Source organism: Onychostoma macrolepis, chromosome 03 (genome assembly GCF_012432095.1).
Source record: "Onychostoma macrolepis isolate SWU-2019 chromosome 03, ASM1243209v1, whole genome shotgun sequence".
Lineage (NCBI taxonomy): Eukaryota > Metazoa > Chordata > Actinopteri > Cypriniformes > Cyprinidae > Onychostoma > Onychostoma macrolepis.
Window position 1 is genome coordinate 28699982 of NC_081157.1, and position 17043 is coordinate 28717024.

At 38.9% G+C, this 17043-nt stretch overlaps 1 non-coding gene across 1 annotated transcript; it reads right to left on the reverse strand.

Moving 5' to 3' along the window:
* Window positions 1–490: 490 nt before the first annotated feature.
* Window positions 491–562, reverse strand: trnat-cgu (transfer RNA threonine (anticodon CGU)). Its single transcript has one exon. It is a non-coding gene; the product is annotated as a tRNA-Thr (tRNA).
* Window positions 563–17043: the final 16481 nt, after the last annotated feature.

The following is a 17043-nucleotide window of genomic DNA, read 5'->3' on the forward strand; positions in this document are numbered from 1 at the left end:
TGCCTATTAATGAGATCTCCCATGATACACGATACAGTGATCTCCAGCTGCGCTTCGGGTGGTGACCTACTGTCCAGCCTGCTCCACCACACCTGCCTGATACTTTAACACAGGGGTCTCCAACCCTACTCCTGGAGAGCTACTGTCCTACAGATTTCAGCTCCAAGCCCAATCACACACACCCGAACCAGCTAATCAGGTCTTCAAGGCTACTTGTTAATTTCAGACAGGTGTGTTAGAGCAGGGTTGGAACTGAAATCTTCAGGACGGTAGCTCTCCAGGAGCAGGGTTGGAGATCCCTGCTTTAACGTGATCAGCTGGATCAGGTGTGTTTGATGAGGGCTGGAGCAAGCAGAGCTGATGACCCCCGGTGGAGATATCTTATTATGCCCATTTCTGAGTGTGTTCCAACCCGCAACATCTTGCTATACATGTATTGTTCACCAAGTCCATGCATTATGAGTCTATGTTGGACTGTAATGGACTTAAAAGGCACGGACGGGGTTCGAACCCGCGATCTTCGGTTTACGAGACCGACGCCTTACCACTTGGCCACCGCGCCTGCGCTCTAAAGACACAGTTTCCTTTGTTATTCTTCACCCAGTTTACAGTAGCGAGCCTGAGAATCATAAATCACCAGAGGACCCTCGCACCACTGACAGCATTTAGCGTCTGCGTGCAATTGTTTAGTTCAAACACGTATCTAACGCTGCCCATGAATGTTCAGATGAGAACAATGGGTCTTTGATTTTAGCAGGACACCAGACTGCTGGATACATCAGATCACATCTGCTTTCCTCTGTACGAATGTCGAGTAGCCTATGAGCATCCATAAGAGAATGCATGTGGATTGTATGTTTTGAAGTGTTTTAACGCTGTCAGTGGATAGAGGTAGTATCAAAGGTGTCGTATTTTACATAAAATGGTAATTTCCGATCACTTTAGCCCAGAAGAAAACATTCTTTTAAATGATTCATTATAGAGTCGACTGTAAGGACTCTGTTTGGGACTAGACTAAAACTATGCCGTGGCGTGTTGAAATGATAAACAACAGACTTTTGACACATGTAACTATACAAAAAGAAAGGCATTTCACATTTGTTTACCTGTGGAAACGTTGCTGATAGATGAGTCTAGTGTCTCAGCGAATCGCTGTTTTGAATCAGTTCATTGCAGTGAATTGTCCGAGTGAACCGATTCGCTAATATGCTTTGGACTTCCAAAGGCTCAAAGCGCATCTAGATCATTCTCGTTGCATATGAATCGTTGCATCCACCAGGGGAGGCTGTTGAATCGTGGCTTTACTTATGATAAAAAATCATAGCAGAGAGTTTGTTGGTGCACTTTGATTGCCATGCCCATAATATAAATTGAGCTTCTGTCTAGACCTGATAATGTATGTGAAAAGTAATGGAAGGATTCTTAATGCAGTGATGTGTACCTTGGCTAAAATATCTGCATTGAATATAACCCTGGCTTTGGACTGGATTGCTTTGACACTAGGATTTGTTTTACTTTGTATCAGGGTAAACAGTCCAGTGTGTTCATTAAATAATGAGGAATAATTTGGGTAGGAAAAGGTGCACAAGCAACAGGGATGACTGCAAGCTTGAGAATACTGTCAAGCAAAGCTGATTAAAACACTTGTGAGAGCTTCACAAGGAGTGAACTGAAGCTGGAGTCAGTGCATCAAGAGTCACCATGCTCTGAAGCAGAGACAACGTCAGAAGCGTCTTACCTGGGCTGTGGAGAAAAAGAACTGGACTGTTGCTCAGTGGTCCAAAGTCCTCTTTTCAGATGAAAGTAATTTTGCATTTCATTTGGAAATCAAGGTACCAGAGTCTGGAGGAAGAGTGGAGAGGCACAGAATCCATGTTGCTTGAAGTCCAGTGTGAAGTTTCCACAGTCAGTGATGATTTGGACTGCCATGTCATCTGCTGGTGTTGGTCCACTGTGTTTTCTGAAGTCCACAGTCAACGCAGCCATCTACCAGGACATTTTAGAGCACTTCATGCTTCCTTCTGCTGACAAGCTTTATGGAGATGCTGATTTCATTTTCCAGCAGGACTTGGCACCTGCCCACACTGCCAAAGGTACCAAAAGCTGGTTCAATGACCATAGTGTTACTGTGCTTGACTGGCCAGCAAACTCGCCTGACCTGAACCCCATAGAGAATCTATAGGTTATTGTCAAGAGGAAGATGAGAGACACCAGACCCAACAATGCAGATGAGCTGAAGGCCACTGTCAAAGAAACCTGGGCTTCCATACCACCTCAGCAGTGCCACAAACTGATCACCTCCATGCCACGCCGAATTGAGGCAGTAATTAAAGCAAAAGGAGCCCCTACCAAGTATTGAGTACATATACAGTAAATTCCAGAAGGCCAACAATTCACTAAAAATGTTTTTTTTTATTGGTCTTATGAAGTATTCTAATTTGTTGAGATAGTGAATTGGTGGCTTTTTGTTAAATGTGAGCCTAAATCATCACAATTAAAAGAACCAAAGACTTAAACTACTTCAGTCTGTGTGCATTGAATTTATTTAATACACGAGTATCACAATTTGAGTTAAATTACTGAAATAAATGAACTTTTCCACGACATTCTAATTTATTGAGATGCACCTGTATATACAGTATCTCACAGAAGTGAGTACACCCCTCACATTTTTATAAATATTTTATTATATCTTTTCATGTGACAACACTGAAGAAATGACACTTTGCTACAATGTAAAGTACTAAGTATAGAGCTTGTATAACAGTGTAAATTTGCTGTCCCCTCAAAATAACTCAACACACAGCCATTAATGTCTAAACCGCTGGCCACAAAAGTGAGTACACCCCTAAGTGAAAATGTCCAAATTGGGCCCAATTAGCCATTTTCTCTACCATGTCATGTGACTCGTTAGTGTTACAAGGTCTCAGGTGTGAATGGGGAGCAGGTGTGTTTAATTTGGTGTTATCGCTCTCACTGTCTCATACTGGTCACTGGAAGTTCAACATGGCACATCATGGCAAAGAACTCTCTGAGGATCTGAAAAAAAAAGAATTGTTGCTCTACATAAAGATGGCATAGGCTATAAGAAGATTGCCAAGACCCTGAAACTGAGCTGCAGCACGGTGGCCAAGACCATATGCGGTACGGTCCCACATATGGGATTTTTATTTCTGTGCTCCTGGGAGTACAGTCCCACATATAGGATTTAGAACGTTCGGTGACGTCTCATAACTGCCAAATTCAAACTGTGGTTTCAAGCGTTGGCTGGAGCTGAGCCAGAAAGAGACATGCACTGCGATTGTCATATTATCACAACTATGCAGTGTTCTTAACCGCATAATGCATATTTTAGGTTTCAGACATTTAAATACACATAAGTACTAGTAAAACAATACATTTAGAGCTTGTAAAATACACACAGATGTCTATGGAAGCAACAATAACAATCCATTAAAATTTAATTTGCTGATGTGTTTTATTCATATCAGATACACATAGTGTAAGTAACTATAAAGTTCACTCTATTCTTCACCCAGTTCACCAGCCGTGCTGTAAATCCGACTGACAGGACTCTCTGAACTGCGGTGCGAACAAACATGGCGGCGTCCATCTCACGTTACAGATCACGATCAAGATCATTGTGTTTAAACGACAAAACACACTCATTTACGCATATTTGTGAATCGGAATATCAGATTGTCCATGACATGGTAAGCAAGTTTGTGAATATATTAAATAAAAAAGGAAAAACTAAATTAGAGTGATCCATCTGTCATACAGTGTTATTGTGGCCGCGGTGTGTCACGTGACAATCATGACGCGTCACCATGGAAACAGTAAGGGCAAACGTTCTAAAATAACGGTCGCCTTAAAAAAAAACACTCTGGAGGGACCGCTAGAATATTTTAAACTCACCAACGAAAGGGTTAACAGGACAGGTTCCACTCAGAACAGGCCTCACCATGGTTGACCAAAGAAGTTGAGTGCACATGCTCATATCCAGAGGTTGTGTTTGGGAAATAGATGTATGAGTGCTGCCAGCATTGCTGCAGAGGTTGAAGGGGTGTGGGGTCAGCCTGTCAGTGCTCAGACCATACGCTACACACTGCATCAAATTGGTCTGCATGGTTGTCGTCCCAGAAGGAAGCCTCTTCTAAAGATGACGCACAAGAAAGCCCGCAAACAGTTTGCTGAAGACAAGCAGACTAAGGACATGGATTACTGGAACCATGTCCTGTGGTCTGATGAGACCAAGATAAACTTTGGTTCAGATGGTGTCAAGCGTGTATAGCGGCAACCAGGTGAGGAGTACAAAGACAAGTGTGCCTTGTCTACAGTCAAGCATGGTGGTGGGAGTGTCATGGTCTGGGGCTGCATGAGTGCTGCCGGCACTGGGGAGCTACAGTTCATTGAGGGAACCATGAATGCCAACATGTACTGTGACATACTGAAGCAGAGCATGATCCCCTCCCTTCGGAGACTGGGCTGCAGGGCAGTATTCCAACATAATAACGACCCCAAACACACCTCCAAGACGACCACTACCTTGCTAAAGAAGCTGAGGATAAAGGTGATGGACTGGCCAAGCATGTCTCCGGACCTAAACCCTATTGAGCATCTGTGGGGCATCCTCAAACAGAAGGTGGAGGAGCGCAAGGTCTCTAACATCCACCAGCTCCAGTGGCAACTTGTGAAGCTCTGGTGAACTCCATGCCCAAGAGGGTTAAGGCAGTGCTGGAAAATAATGGTGGCCACACAAAATATTGACACTTTGGGCCCAATTTGGACATTTTCACTTAGGGGTGTACTCTATTTTGTGGCCAGAGGTTTAGGCATTAATGGCTGTGTGTTGAGTTATTTTGAGGGAACAGAAAATTTACACTGTTATACAAGCTGTACACTCACTACTTTACATTGTAGCAAAGTGTCATTTCTTCAGTGTTGTCACATGAAAAGATATAATAAAATATTTACAAAAATGTGAGGGGTGTACTCACTTCTGTGAGATACTGTATATATATACAGTGCCCTCTACTAATATTGGCAGCCTTGGTAAATATGAGCAAAGGTGGCTGTGAAAATAAATCTGCATTGTTTATCCTTTTTATCTTTCATTCAAAAAATTCACAAAATTGCAACCTATCATTGAAATAAAATAAATGAATAAATGCTTTCTCTAGTTCATGTTGGCCACAATTATTGGCACCCAATTATTGCAACATCCTTTTCCCAAGATAACAGCTTTGAGTTTTCTCCTATAATGCCTGAAGAGTATGGAGAACAACTGATAAGATATCAGAGACCATTTTCTCTCCAGATGCTTCAGATTCACAGCTCCATGTTAGTGCTTCTTCTCTTCGGTTCACCCCACTCATTTTCTAGGGTTCAGGTCAGAGGACTTGGATGGCCATGGTAAAAGATTCATTTTGTGCTCAGTGACCCATTTTTGTGTTGATTTTGATGTTTGTTTTGGATTATTGTCCTGGTGGAAGATCCAAACACGGCCCATTATAAGATTTCTAACAGAGTCAGTCAGGTTTTGATTTTTTTATCTGTTGGTATTTGATAGAATCCATGATGCCATGTGTCTAAACAAGATGTCCAGGACCGCCAGCAGAAAAACAGGCCCACAACATTATAGATCCAGCAGTATATTTAACCATGGACAATGACATGGGGTACTTTTTTTATCCCTGTTTGTACTAAACCTATCTGGTGGGTTTGCTGCCAAAAAGCTCTTTTTTTAGTTTCATCTGACCATAGAAGCCAGTGCCATTTGATGTTCCAGTCGTGTCTGATAACTGAATATGCTGGAGTTTGTTTTTGGATGAGTGAGGAGAATTTTCCTTGAAACCCTCCTGAATAATATGTGGTGATGCAGGGGATGTTTGATATATTTTTTTTTTAGGTTTCTGACCCCAAGACTCCAATCTCTGCAATTCTCCAGCTGTGGTCCTTGGAGAGTCTTTAGCCACTCAAACTCTCCTCCTCATCGTGCATTAGGACGATATAGACACACGTCCTCTTCCAGGCAGATTTTTAACATCTTTAGTTGATAGGAACCTCTTAATTATTGCCCTGATGGTGGAAATGGGGATTTTCAATGCTTTAGCTTTTGTCTTACAGCCACTTTCTATTTTGTGAAGCTCAACAATCTTGTTCTGCTCATCAGTACTTTATTGTTTGGTTTTACTCCTTGTGATGGATGATTAAGGGAATTTGGACTTTGTGTTCCTCATATTTATAATCCTGTGGAACAGGAAGCCATGGCTGGATAATTTCATGCTCCTAGTCACCCTGGTGTGCTAAAAAAACTTGAAATATGAATGGGAATATACTTCAGAGATATTTGACTTTCTAGGGGTCAATTTCTAGGGGTGCCAATAATTGTGGCCAACATTCATTGGAGAAAAACATTTATTTCATCATGAGATTTTCTCCCCACTTTCAATTGTTTTACTTCAAGGATAGGTTAGAATTTTGTGATTTTTTTTTTTGAGTGAAATATCAAAAGGATCAAGGGTGACAATATTAGGGCATAAAATTTGAAGGGCATATATCTATATATATATATATATAGTGTGTGTGTGTGTGTGTGCATATAAAGAAAATCCTGTGTTAAAAGTCCACAACATTCCTTTCAGATACCCTTCTTGCACATAACCTACTGCATGATCATTATTTTGCACACACTTAACGGCCTTTTCACACCAGTCCTTTTCAATTTTGATATGATGTGTGAGCATGAGAATACATTATCTATTGTCTTTTCTTGTCTCTTTTCTTTTCTAAATGACCTCAACAGTAAATTCCATATTCTCTTCTATAAGACAAAAAAAAAAAAAGTTACACAGATTTTGAAGAATATACTGGATTGTGTCTTCCAGAAATATGTAATTTGCATTTTCCGTTCAGCACAGTGAAGCTCATAAATTTGTATTAGAAATATAATTTCTCCCTCCCTAAATACAACTGCATAAATCTGCAGTATTTGTTATTCGTCCATTGCAGTAGATCTCATGTAAACTGGGGGAAGAGCTACACTGAATTGTGGTTTTGTGGTATTTTTCAAAAGGTTCTATGCGGGTCAATCGTACATCTAGTTTGTTCTCGCTGAACTCATTGTATACTTTGCAGCCTCTATGTCGGAATCCATAAATAAACCCTCATGGTTTGTATTTATGTTGCTGCTTCCTATATGTGGTTGCCTGCACTGCGGTTCTTACACCTCTGCATGTAAGTGTAGGGTAAAAAAAAAATGGTTTTGAGTAGCACAGATGGTTTGGTCAGATGCACTCCTTATATCTCTCTGTCCTTTAATCTTCTCTTGTTTTGTGTGCGCTCTTTCATGGCAAGTCCGGGCTCCAATCTTACAGCCTGAGGGGAGGAATAAACAAGAGTCTCTGGGAGAGACAGCCAGAGGTGGGAGGGGGAGAGCTGTACAAAGATGGGGGTGGGAATGCAAGAAGAGCTCATTTTTGTTGCTGAAATCTGAGCATGCTGAGCCCTTGACTGAGATTTCAGAGCGAATAGGAAAGGCACTGTACAGGCAAGGGGCATATTTTGAATAATGGTCTGTAAGTGATATATTTTCAAAGAGCTGTGTGATATCTGCCCATATGGACAGTGTTTGTGCTGCTTTTGACGTACATTAATGTAGACAAAGATGAAAAAGTATACATATAATGATGATCATAGTTCATATTTCACACAGTTTATAATTTAATATGCATGATGTCAGAAAGAGATATGATACCCTTTTACACAAATGTAAAGAAACGCATATGATCATATATAATGTGTGCGTGTGTGTGTGTATATATATATATATATATATATATATATATATACACATGATCACACACAGTAATTGCTATAGCTGAGCAAATATTTAATAATACAAATAAGAATAGACATTAAATTATAATAATAAATATTATTATAATACTTGGGATTTTAAAACAGTGTAAATTATAGCATTCAGAGTGTCCGGGTATGCAGTATTTGAAAGTGCTCCCTGTTATTACAAAAAAAAAAAAAAAAGTAATAATTAGCACATAAAGCAAACAATTCACTGTGTTCATTTTATGACAGCAGAATAGAATAAATACACATAGCGACATTAGCATTTTTGGTTTAGTGGTATTATCAACAATTTTAATTTTATTTTATGTACTTAGTGTTTCAAAACATACTTTTGGACATTTTTATTTTTTAATCTTGTATGCTTTATTTGCATGTTTTTCTTTCTAAAAATACAACATTTTGTTATATTACGCTTCTCTTCATTTTCTTTTTAATGAACTGAAATTATGAATAGAAAATGAATGGATGGAGAACTTCAAGTACCGTTTCATTATAATTTAGAGATAATGATAATTTGGAGATATTTTAGAGATTAATGAGAAGGCTATGCTGTAATTGAATTTGGTTAACTCATTTCAGAATAGATTTGTCACATTTATTTTGTGTGCTCATACTAAAGTATGACATTTTACAACATGCAGATTAGCATAGCAGGAACTATCTCTTTGTAATTTATGAGGTGGGAATTGATTTGTGTTCATCAAATATCAAAATCAGCACGCTATGTCTCATCTTATCTTAAGCCAGCAGTGAGTTTGTGTCATTTGGGGGATGGAGCGATCTTTGAGGTGTTGGATTCTATTGTTATGCAGAATTGATTCAGTCCTCTGAACACCTTTGCTCTCCATTGATCTTCAAATCAATGCAGCACCGCAATCGTATAACCATCCCTGAGTCTCAATATCCCTTAATGAGGCATTTTTATTCATGCAACAGTCGACTAAAAAGTCTGTTCATACCGTCTCGGTGAGAAGAGGGAATTCTGAGAATGTCTTCCAGCTGTGAATTATGTTAGGTGAAGCAGTTCACTGTTTGAGGTGAGAAAAGCCTTTCTCGGTAGCTCTTGCAAGACAATTCTGATAGATGATCCTGAGGATAAAATGACAGACTGTCTGCCTTACAAAGGAAAACAGATTTCAGCATGTGACGTGCAGTCCTCGAGGAGGATAACAGAGATCTAGAACCGATGATTCTGTTGATTTATCTTTGGCTGTTGTCATTTTTATTGGAATTTAATGTCCTTTTTTTTTTTTTTTTTGCTGGAGCAGTTCAGTCAGTGTACGTTTGATTTTAAAATGTAGTGCCAGTGGGTATGCTAGTGTTAGCTCTATTTCAGAGGTGTTACATTAAAGCGATATGAACTGTTAGCTACCCTTATTTTACCAGCAAGAAACTGGATGCGCTTTTGACACACCTTCAAAGCCTCAGGATATTTCACTCTGTTTTTGCTGACACTTCTAAGCCACTCCTCCTGACATTTCCAGTCTGTTTCAGTCCTTGAAATGGATACCTTACTATTATTTGACACTTTTTTTCTTTCTTATTATCTGTTTAATCAGTTATTTTGGGCTAAAATGTGCGCTCAGAACATCAATTTGTCCAAGATTTTTGTTTAATCACATGTTTTCAATCTTTTTTGTGTCAACTAGAATGGCGGTAAAAATGGTTGAATCTCTTGTATTATTTAGAAGAGAATTTTCTTCTGAATAATACATCAGTCTGCTCTATAATGACCTATACATCGACCTCAGCTACAGTATGGCTAGGTATTGTTTGTTTATAAGCCAAACAAATGATTTTGAATCTCCCCTGCGCTTAAGGTTGTTATGCTCTGTATGTGGTGTGCAGTATTTTAATGATGTGCTGCCCTTGTTTATTATGTGTCCTTTCACTGCTGAAGGGGAAAAGCAAACTGCCTGTCTTTCATCAGCAAAAGATATGTCCCACCGCAGCAACTGTTAGTACTTTGATTAGAATATTTCATCTATTTACTTAATACTTCCACTCATAATATTAGTTTCACTTGTTGCTTGGTTTGGTATATACTTATTAGTTTACATGTTATTTACCTACATTGAGCTACTTATTTTGGAAATTATTTTACTTATGTTGTAAAATGAAAAACAAATGTAACCATTCTAGCAAAGCTGTTGCTGCTGGGCTAAAATAGCTCTTATTAGTTGATTAAAATAACTATACATTCTTTGATGACCTTGATAATCCTGACAAAAACAAATGTTATCCTCTCTGTTTTATGGTGTGTTGCATACCTGATATTATCAAAGTAATTGCAATTTTTATAGCAGTATTATTATAACATGTTGCATTTGTCTTTTTAGATGCCTGCTGAAAAGTGAATTTAAAGGTACAGGCAAAAAAAGAGTTTGGAGTCTGTAAGAGTCTTAATTTGTTTTTGAAAGAAGTCTCTTATTCTCACCAAGGCTGCATTTATTGTTATCAAAGATACACTAAAAACAGTAATTTTGTGAAATATTATTAACATTTAAAAGAGCTGTTTTCTATTTTAATATATTTTAAAATGTGATGGCACAGCTGAATTTTCAGTAGCAATGTCTCCAGTCTTCAGGGCCACATGATCCTTCAGAAATCATTCTATTATGCTGATTTATTAATATTATCAATGTTAGAAACAGTTGTACTGCTTAGTATTTTTGTGGAAACTGATGAACAGAAAGTTTAAAAGAACAATTATTTGACATTGAAATATTTTTGCAACATTACTAATTAATTTACTGCCACTTTGGTCAGTTTAACGCATCCTTGCTGAATAAAAGTTTTTTTTTTTTTTTCTTCAAAAAACATCTTACTGACCCCTAAGTTTTAAAGGATAGTGTATTTTAAAAGAATGGCATTACTTATTTATTCAAAGTTTATTAAATGCATGTATTATTTTAATACCTATTCTAATTATCTCTATTTGTGCTCCTTCCATGAAAGAAATGTCTCTTTAAATATGTAAAATAATAAGTTAAACTGCTTCAGTTTTTAAACAGATAGTTTCTAAAGTTTCTTTTTATTTTTATGATAAACAATGAGAAAGACTCATTAAATATATCTGCGGTCTCCCTCCGTCAGTCAAGAAACCCCCCACCTGAGTCCACCCCCCCCAAACATATGAGCCTGTGCAGGGTGCTGAGGGGCCACTGAGACTAATGGCCAGCTGCTATTTTGTAGTGACTTTCTTTTCTCACTAGTCACATCGCTGTTCTTGAACGTGCGGCGTGCGGAATCAAAACTGTCTTTTCAATAAGAGTCCACCGCTAGCCGACGCGAGCCCAAAGACAGCATGATGTGAAGTCCTGAAAACAAGACAAAGTGTGTGTGGTAAATTTGTTTGAGAGTGGCGGCGCCAATGCAAATGCAAGTGGCAGGCAATACCAAGGATCCTCGCCAGGATGGTTTGAATGGAAAATCGGTCATTGTGGGAAGGGTTTGCTGGGTCTGACCCTGGCTGCTACTAGACAAGCAAGTGTGAAATCCGTATGAAAGGTAAGCAGCTGATAACATTACCCAACAAAGGCAATATCATCTATCGCGTTCTCTACGTTTTCCTCTCCAGCACTCTCATCTGCCTACACCGATTTTGTTCATCTCGCCTCGCTATGTATATTTGTGCATTTTTCCCATTGCTGGTCTGTCGTTGTTGTCTCGCGATGAATGAAACGCACCCAAACATCAAATAGCATTGGCGTGAAGCGCTGAAAACTGTGCATAGCTGTTTGAAAAGGACCGCTACTCTGTGGTCTTTGTGCTTCCCTTTTCATCCTGCTCAGAATGGGCAGCATATCGGACAGCACTCAGCTTTGTTTTCCTTTCAAAGCTTATTGCATTTCTGTAATCGTCACCCCAAGGTTCGTCACACTTTGCGATAAGATCCAGTTCCATTTCTAATGTTTACTTTGCAATTAGGAGCAAATCACTCATGCCTGTGGGGTCTGTTGCCATAGTTACAATAGGGTTCCGAGGTCTATCATCTGGTCCTTGCGTCCACCAATCAGCTTGCAGAGCTGAAGCTGCAACATAAAGTAAAGATGCACATCTTTCAGCAACACAGTAGTAAGAAACAGAAAGAGATTCATGAGTATAAGAAAGTACTCCGGGGTGGCAAGTAGGCGACTGCGCCCAGTCATGGCGGACCACAGAAATCACAGCGGAGGAGACACCCAGCAGGAGAGGCAGGTGAGAGCATCAACCATTTTGAGACTTAACTCACATTATTGTTCTTGGAGTCGACTCCGTGAAATGTGTCAGAGATGGTGGTCAACGAGATTAGCATTACCAGTACAAATAAACACTGCTCGTCCTGGAATAATAGTCTGGACGGTGAATGTTGGGCAAATGAAAGCGAGAAGAAACGGCGCGGCCGTAGTTTTCAATATGATTGTTGAAGCCTCTTCAGATCAATTTTTTTCCAAAGCGTGATCAAAGATCTCCAGCTGGGCTGTTGTTCGCTTTTCGTATATATTTTTCCGTTAATTTGCGGATGGGAGGAATCGTAGCGCAAACTTCATTCGATCGGTCCGAGTATGCATATGTCCATGTCTTTGTGTTTTCGTCTGTGTGTGTGTGTGTGTATGAAATTGGCCTAGATTAATCATAGCACTCTAAATCTCATTACTTGGAACATCTGAGGGAACGCTGTCTATAATGGGCTCTTTGGAGGGGGCTTTCAAATCGGGCCTTCATCAGATCAAAGGCCTCAGATCTGGGATGAATATTTGTCCTTGGCGGATATGTTTCGAGATAATCAAGCATGGTCAGAGAATCCACCATTGGGTGAAGCACAGCAGCAAGAGCTCCATGTTCTCGCCGATTCCCGACTGAGCCGTCCGTGAAGCTGTCGATACCACAATATGATGTCAAAAGAAGAGCCCTCATAACAAACCGAGAGGGGGCTGGGTGGAAAGCGAGAAGATAAAGAAAGATGGAGGGGAGGACCATCGCCAACTAAACCCAGTTGTTCTTAAAGATGGCGGCCGGCGATGCCGCAGACTGCGTAGCGCAAGACCCGATCCGTTGAGGAAATTCTACGCTGAAGAACGGCTAAAAAGTTGTTCTTGCGCACACTGAGGTAACCGTGAAGATGGCATGTGCATCAATTGTGTGCCGTTGGTAATGGTGGCGGTTTCTTCTTCCTCCACGTAGCGTTGTTTGTCAGTGTCTTTATTATTTACGGCCCTCTCGCTTTCAAAGACGCCGCTTCAATTGTTGTGACCGCTTGCTGTGCATTTCTAGCTCGTAGCATTGGCGATAGTAACAAGCTTTTAAGCTTCTCTGACTGCGCATTTGTTAGCGATCTGAATCTTTCGCCCATTTGCAGCGTGTCATTAGCGACAGATTGTTTGCTGACGAAATAAGCTAAAGCGCCCGAATGTAACATTTCGTGCATGTTTTCGTATGGAAACAGTAATCAGTAGTTTGGTGTTAGACAAACCTCAAGCAACAACCTGTTTAATCCTCTGTGGCTAATCTACTCTTGGCCTTGTTAGTCACGATTTATTCAGCTATGACAAAAGATATCAGCAGGACTCCAGAGTGCATTCTGACAGTCTTTAGATTCCACCTTTCTCCCAAGACTTGCGAGCGCTAAAAAGAGCAGCTTATCAATACACCAAAGACATTTTCCCTTTCTGATGTCCCAATCATTCAAATATAAATCAGCTTTTCTCAACCGGACCCTCGTCGTCTTTGTTTCGTAGTGCTCCCAGCCCGACCATTTCAGGCATGTGCTGCTTTGTCTATTGTCGGTTGTATCTCCAAAATCACAGTTTTTCCTCATAATTCAAAGCCTTATTATTCCACTTTTTACAGAAGTGCTAAAAGGAGCCTTGAAGTAACTTATTTGAAGGAATAATTATCTTTTGTAGAAATGAGAAGAGCAGCACTCAGCTTTAACATCTAAATGGGCTATTGTCAACTGATCAGGCCCCTCAAAAGATAAGCCTATTTCAAGCACAGCCTACAAGGAGGGGTAAATTTGCACTGGCAGCTGTAACAAAAACCAACACAGAGGAATGCTGGCCAGAAATGGGTTTTCTTTCTCCTGTCAAGAGGACTTATTTCATGACATCAGAATGATCATTCATTTTTCACTCATAATGTTTTTCTTTGTTTCACCATGTTTTCACTGCAAATGACCCACTTAAAAGTTGTAATTTACACAAATTGAACATCTGTCTGATTTCTAAAAAGGGAACACTTTGGCATATCTATAGTTTTGTCTAATGACATTTCACTTGCTTGTAAGTCATTAAAAGTTCCTACTGTGGTAGACTTGCTGATTTTACCTTTAATTTCATTGGGTAAATTCTTTCATCACACTAAAACTAAAAACTCCTACACTGAAAAACAAAAACAAAAGTTTAAGATTTAGTTTTCACTAAGAGATTTCACAAACAAAAAAAAGAAGACAATTAACACACTCAAAGTAGAAACACTGAAATAGTATCTTCTTTAAAACCAACTCCAGAAACTTTTACTCCAGAAAAAATTTAAGTGCACTAAACAGAATAGCCATAGTAAATATTTTGTCCTTTCACATTTGATGATTAATGAATATACAGTTTGCTAGAATCAAAAATAGTTACTAGAGTCTCAAATTGATTCATAGCTAAAGGAACACCTGCTGAACTCACTCCTTTTCTTCAAATCCTCATTCACCTAACATGGCTGTCATCGCCTTTTTATTGAAGGCTTGGGCCGCATATTAGTCTGTCACAGCCACTGAAATGGTTACGCCGAGGCGACGCACACAAGACCTGGTGACATGCAGCTGAGAGACTGGAATGTCTATTGTGTAGCTTAATAGGCTATAGTTGTTGTGTTGCACTCATCGGTGTCACTGGCCATGAAGATTAGATGCCATGGAAATCTATGCAAATGAATACTGTATTGACTTATTTTCCATGTTTTTTAAGGTAAAAACTAATGGGAAACAATATGGATCTATTTAAATAAGTTTATTGAATCTGAAAATGTTTTAGTAACTTCAAAACAATTGGTTCTGCAGTATGTATGGAGATTCCCATCATACAACAAGCAACTGACTGTAAATATTACTCAAAAGATGGAAGAAAGAAGAAGTCATTCGGCAAGCCCATTTCTTTCTTATCATGAGAAAATTAAATCTCCATTTTCTGAGGCGCAATTCATTTTCGGTTGAAGAGGGGTGTTGATTCGGTTCCTCAAATGAAACATTCCTTCTGTGATGTTACAGCGGGGGTCCCCACGGATGCCCACTCATCTGTTCCTGCGCTTGATACTGGCGAATCTGAGCAGATGGGACGGTCACAAACAATAGGTTCATGGAAGAGCGCCGTGGGCTTGACTTGGCTTATCCTGCTTAGCCTACCAGATGTAAGATGCCGCAATGGGATGGGAGCCACCACATGTTTTAGTCAGAGGTGATTTAAAAATGAAAATGAATGACCGCAGGCCAAGAACTTATCTGTTTCCTGCCACATTTACTGTCATGCTTCATTTTCATATTCGGTATACCTGCTCACTTAATGAGGATTTTAACATGACTGTAAATGTATGTCTATCGCATGCTGTTCTCTAAGCGTTGTGCTTTTGCAATCTAATCTTTGTTTATAGGCAGTCAAAGGTGAAGTTTTACCTTGTGTCTTTGACCATTTCCAAATGTTTTGCAGTGTTGTTGGAAAACTCTTGGTCATATGTTTTCTGTTAAAACTCGCAAAGAAAAAGAAAAAAAAAGGTTTTAGCATCTTGTACAACACTTAGAATGAACACAATGCAGTAATATTGTACCTTACATATCTATATCATATTTAGTCCTCAGTGTACACATGATTTTATGGTATGGTATAGCCAGTGCTGGGTAGTAACTGATTACATGTAATCTGGATTACGTAATCAGATTAAAATAATAGAGTACTCATAATTGGATTATATTACATTTTAAAATGCTCATAATCAGATTACAGTTACTTTTTATGGATTACATGATTACATATTCATATAATGGCAGTAAATTACATATTCATATAATGGCAGTAAATTACATATTCATATAATGGCAGTAAATTATGCTTCTGAATTTGGGGGGGAAAGTAACGGTAAGTTTTAAACAAGTTAGGGTAAAAAGTAATCGAAAAAAGTAGTGCAAATACATTAGCTAAAATGTGACCTTGGACCACAAAACCAGTCTTAAGTCGCTGGGGTATATTTGTAGCAACAGCCAAAAATACATTGTAAGGGTCAAAATTATCGATTTTTCTTTTATGCCAAAAATCATTAGGATATTAAGTTAAGATCATGTTCCATGAAGATATTTTGTAAATTTCTTACCGTAAATATATAAAAACTTCATTTTTGATTAGTAATATGCATTGCTAAAAGCTTCATTTGGACAACTTTAAAGGCGATTTTCTCAATATTTAGATTGTTTTGCACCCTCAGATTCCAGATTTTCAAATAGTTGTATCTCGGCCAAATATTGTCCGATCCTAACAAACCATACATCAATGCAAAGCTTATTTATTCAGCTTTCAGATGATGTATAAATCTCAATTTCGAAAAATTGACACTTAAGACTGGTTTGTGGTCCAGGGTCACAAATGAGTAACTTGGATTATGTTACTATCTACAATTTTAATCATGCAATCTGTAATCAGTAAAGGATTACAGTTTGTAAGTAATCTACCCAGCACTAGGTATAGCTGATTTTTATTTATTGTAATATTTCTGGACAAAGTTGAACCAATTTACTATACAACATGTTTAATCTCAGATGTTAAACAACAAAGATGTAAACATATTCCCGTTTTATGTATTTATTTTCTCATTATTACTTCCTGCAGAGAGAACTGAGTTTCATGAGATTACAGTAAGTCACATGTTGATGTAAGGGACATTTGAAGAATGTTTGTGAAGTCATTAGCAATGCTAAAAAATCATAGGTAATCACTTTTATGGGCCTGCTATCATGCCGTGTGTCACGTACCACAAAGTTTCCGAGTTGCATTTATGGTGCGGGATGTCCTTGAAGCTGAGAATTACTCTTGCTGATATAGACAAGACATACTGACACAGCAATCCTATTAGTCAGACCTGAAAACCTTTGGAATTTACAGTGTTCAGCTGGAGGCCATTCAAACTACTTTTCGTAATGCATACGTTTTTACAAATTGA